The sequence below is a fragment of the Spinacia oleracea genome, unplaced genomic scaffold (assembly GCF_020520425.1).
Source record: "Spinacia oleracea cultivar Varoflay unplaced genomic scaffold, BTI_SOV_V1 SOVchr0_074, whole genome shotgun sequence".
NCBI classification, from domain to species: domain Eukaryota; kingdom Viridiplantae; phylum Streptophyta; class Magnoliopsida; order Caryophyllales; family Amaranthaceae; genus Spinacia; species Spinacia oleracea.
Window position 1 is genome coordinate 17,501 of NW_026614402.1, and position 10,000 is coordinate 27,500.

Sequence of the window (10,000 nt, forward strand, 5' to 3'; positions counted from 1 at the left end):
CGTATAGCGGGCCGAATCCACCACCGTCATCCCACGAATTCTTAAAGCCAACAACAAAATTTGGTCACAATTCCTACGAGGTTTGTTCGAAGGACGACGTCAACTAGATTTTAGTCCGCGCTCGTAGGCTGCTCGTTCCGCTGCCCGCAAGAACAGACCGCATCCGGTCGACAAGTCCCAAACTCCCCTCCGCTAACCCATCCGAGAGACGACCGCGGGACCATTGCAGCACACGAAAAACCGAGGTCAAGTCGGGACGTTAGCCGTATTGCGGGCCAAATCCACCACCGTCATCCCCCGAATTTACGGAGCCGAAAAATTCCCTCAATGCATCGTTGGATTTTGTTTCCGACCAACGAAAACTCGAGGTCAAGTCGGTACTATGGCCATGTCGCAGGCCAATTCCACTACCGTCATCCCCCGAAAACTCCGTCAATCGAGCCGTAAAAACTCGTGGTCAAGTCGGGACTTTTTCCGTATAGCGGGCCGAATCCACCACCGTCATCCCACAAATTCTTATAGCCAACAACAAAATCCGTCAATGCTTTGTGGGTATTTTTTATCAAAAAAAAAAAAATCCGGGTCAAGTCGGGTCTCGGGCCATATCTCGGGCACCCGGTCCACCACCGTCATCCCCGAAAATTTTTCCATCCCTCGAATAATCCCACCGTCGTCCCTCGAATGCGATGGGCATGTGTAGTGTCGTAGGGGGGCCGACCATGCCCATCGCTGCCCACAAGAGAGTGCCTATGCCCACCAGCGCCCATCCATCCTTCCACTCTCACCCTCCCCCTATAGAGGTTTATTTTGAATTAGCTATAATTTTCTAGTGAACACCCAAGTGACAGTAACGTAATAATGGCTCAAAACTTGAGTTTTTGTGATAATAATGCCCCGTTTTTTTTGTTGGAAAACTTTATATGGGCATTAAGCTTAATTTTGGTGATTTTTTTTTTGCAAAAAAATTATTTTTTTTCCCGGAAATGGGGAAAATAGGGGTAAAAACGGGAAAAATCCCAAAAAAATCAAAAAAAATCCCAAAAAATCCCAAAAAATAGGAAAAGACATATAAATATATATAGAAAACATTGGTGTTGGAAATTTTTATTTTGGGACCTCGGGGGGTGCCCGGGTTGCTATTTTTGGAAAGTTTTCGGGAAAGAAAACCACCAACCGATCTCACAATTGTAAGTGAGCACTCAACAATCTTTTGGGGCATTGGAGGGCTACATTTAAGTCTTGAATGGTTTAACCCATCTTTTGAGACTTTCTCATGGTCGGATTCATTGGTATCGTGTGCTTATAGTCGGAGCATTGTGGCATGTGGTCCGATCGTTGTGCCTATGGATTCCATGCCTTTGCATGCCTTGCTTGGGTCGTGCCTTGCCCTTGCATGTCGTGTTGGGCCATGCCATCCCGTGCCTTGCCTTGTGCCATGCCATGCCCTTTTCATGCCTTGGCCCATGTGCCTTGCATGCGTGCCATGGTGCCTTGCAGCACCCATGAGCAGCGCCCATGGTGCCTGCCAGCCCATGGTGCCAGCGCCCATGGTGCCTGCCAGCCCATGGTGCCAGCGCCCATGAGCAGCGCCCATGGTGCCAGCGCAGCGCCCATGAGCACCGCAGCGCCCATGAGCAGCGCCAGCGCCCATGGTGCTTGCCAGCGCCTAGCAGCGCCTGCGCCCATGGTGCCAGCGCAGCGCCCACCCTGCGAGCAGCGAGCAGCGCCCATGGTGCTTGCCTGCGAGCTGCGAGCAGCGCCCATGAGCAGCGCCCATGGTGCTTGCCTGCGAGCTGCGAGCAGCGCCCATTGTGCGAGCTGCGAGCAGCGCCCATGGTGCCTGCGAGCTGCGAGCAGCGCCCATGGTGCCTGCGAGCTGCGAGCAGCGCCCATGAGCAGCGCCCATGGTGCCTGCGAGCTGCGAGCAGCGCCCATGGTGCCTGCGAGCTGCGAGCAGCGCCCATGCCTTACGATTTTTTTTTGCCACGGTTTGTCCAACGCCTAAGTATTGTATGGCCCTCTGGTAACCCTACAATAATAACATACATGTGTCACGCACGCATACATAGCGAATGCGAATCCCTTGGTACTTAGCCAAAATCACTAGACGAGCCGTCTAACCTCGGTTTGCGATACATAGGTGATTTAAGGGGGGTTAGGTTGGTTGGTTGAGGGGGGGGATGTTAGGTTATGATACATATGACATTACATAGATCATGCGGAAACAACCATTAACCCAGGACAACATATTATTTACACATAATCATATAGCATAATTTAGATGCATACTCTTTGTTGCGTGCCCTCCCTAGCTGCGCCCGAACCGAACAAGAACAAGTCTTTTAGGACTCCAAGTGTCGTCCCTCCGTAGATAGTCCACAGCACGTCCGGATCCGCCTTAAGATTGACCAACTAGAATCGCCCTTAAGGTACTAGAAAATTTCGGCACTTTTGAGCAAGATGTGTGTTTTAATTTTCTCTCAAAAAACTCACTTTTGAATACTTTGAAACTTATCTATAAATTATGACCCCTAGGCCTTTATTTATAGAGTTATGGAAAAGGAATCGTAATCCTAGTAGGATGCGAATTAATTGGAATTAGAATCCTACATGAATTCTATTTAATTAATTTATCCAATTTAGGAATAGAAATTTAATCATACACTGACTCTTGTAGATTCAGGAATCACGCATGAGCACAAACTCACACACACACGGCAGCCACAAGGGCTGCCCATGCGCGTGCGAGCAGCAGCCCGCGCAGCACGGCCCACGCAGCCGTGGCCCTTGGCGCGCGCTGGGCCTGCCTTGCGGTAGGCCTGGCCGCTGCCTTGGCTGGGCTTGTGGCGCGCATGCTTGCTGGGCGATGGCCCCGGCTTCGTGCTGGGCCTTCGTCCGGCAAGCCTCGTCCGATGCTAATTCGTACGATACGCTTCCGATTAAATTTCCATTTCCGGAATCTATTTCCGATACGAACAATATTTAATATTTCCGATTCCGGAATTAATTTCCGTTTCGAACAAATATTTAATATTTCCGTTTCCGGAATTATTTTCCGATTCCGGCAATATTTCCGATTCTGACAATATTTCCGTTCCGGTAATATTTCCGATTCTGGTAATATTTCCATTTCCAATAATATTTTCCGATACGTACCATGTTTCCGTTTCCGGCAACATCTACGACTTGGATAATATTCATATTTCCGATACGATCCATATTTCCGTTTCCGGCAATATCATCGTTTCCGGAGTATTCATTTCTTGCCTGTGACGATCTTAGCTCCCACTGAAACCAAGATCCGTCGGTTCCGAATATTCATAGATGGAGTATTTAATGCCATTAAATACTTGATCCGTTTACGTACTATTTGTGTGACCCTACGGGTTCAGTCAAGAGTAAGATGTGGATTAATTCCACTTGAACTGAAGCGGCCTCTAGCTAGGCATTCAGCTCACTTGATCTCACTGAATTATTAACTTGTTAATTAATACTGAACCGCATTTATTAGACTTAACATAGAATGCATACTTGGACCAAGGGCATTATTTCCTTCAGTCTCCCACTTGTCCTTAGGGACAAGTGTGCATTTCCTAATTCCTTTGTCGCTCGATGCTTGCTCTTGAACATAAGGTAAGAGTTGTCATCCTTATTATGTCCAGAGGTGTTCCTCGGTTTCAGAGTTCAACTGATCAAATAAACAGATAATCATAGCCTATGATTCATCCGAGCACGGCCATGCATTTCACAGTTTCTAGCTCTCCGAGTGGCCTTGTACAACTTTTAAGCATCTCATCCCGATTTATGGGAGGACAATCCCAATCTTGCGATCTTGAGATTAGACTTCGTTTGATAGGTGATTACCTGAGCGTTGCCTTTATAGCCTCCTTTTACGGTGCGACGGTTGGTCAACGTCAAAGCAACCAGTTCTCAAACAAGTAATCTCAAATCACTCAGGTATTGAGGATTTAGTGTCTAATAATTTAATGAAATTTACTTATGACAGACTTTCATCTCTTACAGTAAAGTTTCATAGGTCTTGTCCGATACTAGTCTTCCCAAAGTAAGTATCTATGCAAATGATTATGACATTGCCATGTCCACATAGTTCAAGAAACAGAACTACTAGTCATCTTGCATTCTAATCGTCTAACGTTTTCTATGCGTCCAATTTTATAGAAAACTCCGATTAGGGACCATTTTCAACCTTTGACATTCAAGTTCACTTGATAGACATTTCTTAGTCACAGGACTGGTCCTGACAGTCTATCTTGAATATATCGTCAAGTTGAAGGGACTCATCATTTAATAAACCACAAATTAAATGGAAAAATGAATTTCTTTCATTTATTGTGAATGATTAACCAATAATGTTTTACAAAGATTTAAACTCTAAAACTTTAAAACATTAAACAGAGACATCAAAGCCATTCTCCAATATGCTTGATTCCCATAGCTGCAGTGTGCGAGTTGTGCTTCGCTTGCGGCAGAGGTTTAGTTAATGGATCTGATATGTTGTCATCAGTTCCAATTTTGCTTATCTCGACTTCTTTTCTTTCAACGAACTCTCGTAGAAGGTGAAATCTACGAAGTACATGCTTGACTCTCTGGTGGTGTCTAGGCTCTTTTGCCTGTGCAATAGCTCCGTTATTATCACAATACAGGGCTATTGGTCCTTTAATGGAGGGGACTACACCAAGTTCTCCTATGAACTTCCTTAGCCATATAGCTTCCTTTGCTGCTTCATGTGCAGCAATGTACTCCGCTTCAGTTGTAGAATCCGCAATGGTGCTTTGCTTAGCACTTTTCCAGCTTACTGCTCCTCCGTTGAGGCAGAAGACAAACCCAGACTGTGATCTGAAATCATCTTTGTCGGTTTGGAAACTTGCGTCCGTATAGCCTTTAACAATTAATTCATCATCTCCACCATAGACCAGGAAGTCATCTTTGTGCCTTTTCAGGTACTTCAGAATGTTCTTGGCAGCAGTCCAATGCGCCTCTCCTGGGTCTGACTGGTATCTGCTCGTAGCACTGAGTGCGTACGCAACATCCGGGCGTGTACATATCATAGCATACATTATTGAACCAATCAATGATGCATATGGAATCCCACTCATTCGTCTACGCTCATCAAGTGTTTTTGGGCACTGAGTCTTGCTTAGAGTCATTCCATGAGACATGGGTAGGTAGCCTCGCTTGGAGTCCGCCATCTTGAACCTATCAAGCACCTTATTGATATAAGTGCTTTGACTAAGTCCAATCATCTTTTTAGATCTATCTCTGTAAATCTTGATGCCCAATATGTACTGTGCTTCTCCTAGATCCTTCATCGAAAAACATTTCCCAAGCCAAATCTTGACAGAGTTCAACATAGGAATGTCATTTCCGATAAGCAATATGTCGTCGACATATAATACTAGGAAAGCAATTTTGCTCCCACTGACCTTCTTGTATACACAAGATTCGTCTGCGTTCTTGATGAAACCAAAGTCACTGACTGCTTCATCAAAACGTATATTCCAGCTCCTGGATGCCTGCTTCAATCCGTAGATTGACTTCTTTAGCTTGCATACCTTTTTAGCATTCTTTGGATCCTCAAAACCTTCAGGCTGTGTCATAAACACAGTTTCTGTTAAAACGCCGTTTAAGAAAGCAGTTTTGACATCCATCTGCCATATTTCGTAATCGTAATATGCAGCGATTGCTAACATTATTCGAATAGACTTTAGCATTGCAACTGGTGAAAAGGTTTCATCGTAATCCACACCGTGGACTTGCCTGTAACCTTTTGCAACCAATCTAGCTTTGAGAACTTCAAGTTTCCCATCCTTGTCCTTTTTCAGTTTGAAAACCCATTTGCTTCCAATGGCTTGGTAGCCATCTGGCAAATCGACCAAATCCCATACTTGGTTTTCAGACATGGAGTCTAATTCAGATTGCATGGCTTCTTGCCACTGCTTGGAGCTAGGGCTCGTCATAGCTTGCTTGTAAGTCGCAGGTTCATCACTTTCAAGTAATAGAACGTCATAGCTCTCGTTCGTCAAAATACCTAAGTACCTTTCCGGTTGAGATCTATATCTTTGCGATCTACGCGGGGTAACATTTCTAGATTGACCATGATTCTCACCAGATTCTTCTAAAGATCTCTGAGTTTCATCCTGAATGTCATCTTGAGCATTCTCTAGAGTTTGTTGTTCGACTCGAATTTCTTCGAGGTCTACTTTTCTCCCACTTGTCATTTTGGAAATGTGATCCTTCTCCAAAAAGACACCATCTCGAGCAACAAACACTTTGTTCTCAGATGTATTGTAGAAGTAATACCCCTTTGTTTCCTTTGGATAGCCCACAAGGATACATTTGTCAGATTTTGGATGAAGTTTGTCTGAAATTAATCGTTTGACGTATACTTCACATCCCCAAATCTTAAGAAAAGACACATTTGGAGGTTTTCCAAACCATAATTCGTATGGAGTCTTTTCGACAGCTTTAGACGGAGCTCTATTTATAGTGAGTGCAGCTGTATTTAGTGCATGTCCCCAAAATTCTAATGGAAGTTCGGCCTGACCCATCATTGACCTGACCATGTCTAGCAAGGTTCTGTTCCTCCGTTCTGACACACCGTTCCATTGTGGTGTTCCAGGAGGAGTCAATTCTGATAGAATTCCACATTCTTTCAGATGGTCATCAAATTCATAGCTCAGATATTCACCGCCTCTATTAGACCGCAGTGCCTTAATCTTCTTGCCTAATTGATTCTCTACTTCACTCTGAAATTCCTTGAATTTGTCAAAGGATTCAGACTTATGCTTCATTAGGTAGACATGACCATACCTACTGAAGTCATCAGTGAAAGTGATAAAGTAGCTGAAACCACCTCTAGCATTTGTACTCATTGGTCCACATACATCTGTATGGATTAAACCCAATAGTTCATTTGCTCTTTCTCCAACTTTAGAGAAAGGTTGCTTTGTCATTTTGCCAAGTAAACATGATTCGCATTTACCATAATCCTCTAAGTCAAATGGTTCTAGAATTCCTTCCCTTTGAAGTCTTTCTAAGCGTTTCAAGTTTATATGGCCTAATCGACAATGCCACAGATAGGTGAGATCTGAATCATCCTTTTTGGCCTTTTTGGTATTTATGTTATATACTTGTTTGTCGTGATCTAATAAATAAAGTCCATTGACTAATCTAGCAGATCCATAAAACATCTCTTTAAAATAAAACGAACAACTATTGTCTTTTATTATAAAGGAAAATCCCTTAGCATCTAAGCAAGAAACTGAAATGATGTTTTTAGTAAGACTTGGAACATGGAAACATTCTTCCAGTTCCAAAACTAGCCCGGAGGGCAACGACAAATAGTAAGTTCCTACAGCTAATGCAGCAATCCGTGCTCCATTTCCCACTCGTAGGTCGACTTCACCCTTGCTTAACTTTCTACTTCTTCTTAGTCCCTGTGGATTGGAACATAAGTGTGAGCCACAACCTGTATCTAATACCCAAGAAGTTGAATTAGCAAGTATACAGTCTATAACGAAAATACCTGAAGATGGAACGACTGTTCCGTTCTTCTGATCTTCCTTTAGCTTCAAGCAATCTCTCTTCCAATGCCCCTTCTTCTTGCAGTAGAAGCATTCGGATTCAGAAGTGGGTTGACTGACCTTCCTCTTTGCAGATTTGGCGCCAGTTTGCTTAGTTGGGCTGGCCTTGTTGCCACCTTTCTTAGCATTCCTCTTCTTTCCAGATTTCTTGAACTTGCCCCCACGCACCATAAGCACATCCTGCTTATCACTTTTGAGCGTCTTTTCAGCGGTCTTCAGCATACCGTGAAGCTCAGTGAGCGTTTTGTCCAGACTATTCATACTGTAGTTCAGTTTGAACTGATCATACCCGCTATGAAGAGAATGGAGGATGGTGTCTATAGCCATTTCCTGAGAAAATTGCTGATCCAGCCGACTCATATTCTCAATGAGTCCAATCATTTTGAGAACATGTGGACTTACGGGCTCGCCTTTCTTAAGCTTGGTCTCAAGAATTTGCCTATGAGTCTCGAATCTTTCGACTCGAGCCAGATCTTGGAACATGTTCTTCAACTCACTGATGATTGTGAAAGCATCTGAGTTGATGAATGTTTTCTGCAGATCCGCACTCATGGTGGCGAGCATTAGACATTTCACATCCTTGTTGGCATCAATCCAACGATTGAGGGCAGCCTGAGTGACCCCGTCGCCAGGAGCTTCGGGCATCACCTCATCTAGGACATACTCCTTTTCTTCCTGCATAAGAACTATTTGCAAGTTCCTTTGCCAGTCAAGGAAGTTTTTCCCGTTCAACTTCTCCTTTTCGAGAATTGATCGAATGTTGAATGAATTGTTGTTTGCCATATTAAAACTACAATTGAAAAGAATAAACAAATAAATAACCATTCACAGTTTCTCTTAATAAACTTAAATTCTAGCATACATGCATAATTCAATGTTTATTAAGCATTTTATTCAAGTTATGTGTTCCGGCAGGTGTGAATAAAATGATTCCAAGATCCTAAAATCATTGAAGAACTAAGCACAGTTTGTCGACTTAATCCTAGAACATCTTAGGTAAGCAAAAGCCTTTTGCTAATAGTCTAGAAACTATTCTTGGTTGATAGGTACGTCTAAGAACTTATTAGGTAAACCTATCGAATTTGCCACGACATAAAAGGACTCCTTACTTATATCGTTGAGTTTCACCAAAACTAACATGTACTCACAATTATTTGTGTACCTTGCCCCTTTAGGACCAATAAGTAACACCTCGCTGAGCGAAAACTATTACTAGATTGATGTAAAGGATATCCAAGCAAGTGTATATTTTGGCATGGCACCTTTTAACTCAATTTTTAAGTTTGGAACTTAAGGCTCTTACTATGTTGGTTAGATTTTAAGTGAACTAAAATCCTTAATCATGCAACATAATCAAGCTTATGATCTCATGCATTTTAAGACATATTTAAAACAATAAATAACTTAAAACATGCATAAGATATTTGTGATCTAGTATGGCCCGACTTCATCTTGAAGCTTTGACTTCAAAGTCCGTCTTGAAAATCTCCGTGGGAGGCACCATTTTCTTCAAATAGGATAAGCTATAACTAATTACAACTATTTGATGGTTCGCAGACCATATTTGAATTGAAAAATAACTTTGGTACTTTAGACCAATTACATTCAAATTAATGGTACGCAGACCATATTTTCTATCCTATTTGGGCCATACTAGTCACTTCATAACCTGCAAAACAGTACATGTACAATATATACCATTCATCCATTCATTATCATGAATGGCCCACATAGCTGGTTAGTAAAACACATTATGCATCACGTAAACATTTGCAGCAATTAATCAAGGGCACCAATAATCTACCAATTATTCAGTCCTTATTAATTCTAATCGAGTTGTTTTAACCTTAAGGATTTGTAGACCTAATCAAGAGTTTGTGACTAAAAAGCGCTCCCACTCAAACCAATAAATTCATATGCTTTACTAATTTTAAACATAAAATTGTATTTCTAGTCTAACCGGAAACATACAAATTTAATTAAAATTTAAAGCTCATATAAATTTATAATTGAATCCAAAAATTTAATTTAATTTCAGTCGCATTTAAATTAATTCATGATTTTAATTTTAGTAAAATAATTAGAATAAATTCCATTTATTATAATTATAATATTCAAAATTAAAATCCAAGAAATTAATTCAAATTATTAATTTTAAAATTAATTAAAATTACGTGAACTGAAATTTTCAAATTAAACATTCAAAACGATCTAATCGTAACGCAAACACCCTACGCGTTGCACGCCCATGGGCCGTACGCACACAGCCATTGCTGGCCATGTGCGCGCAGCCCATGCGCTCGTCGCATAGCTGCTGCTGTCCTATCGCAAGCCTCCGCACAGCGCCCCATCGCACGCGAGCTATCGCTCGCAGTGCGCGCGCGCGAGATCGCTCG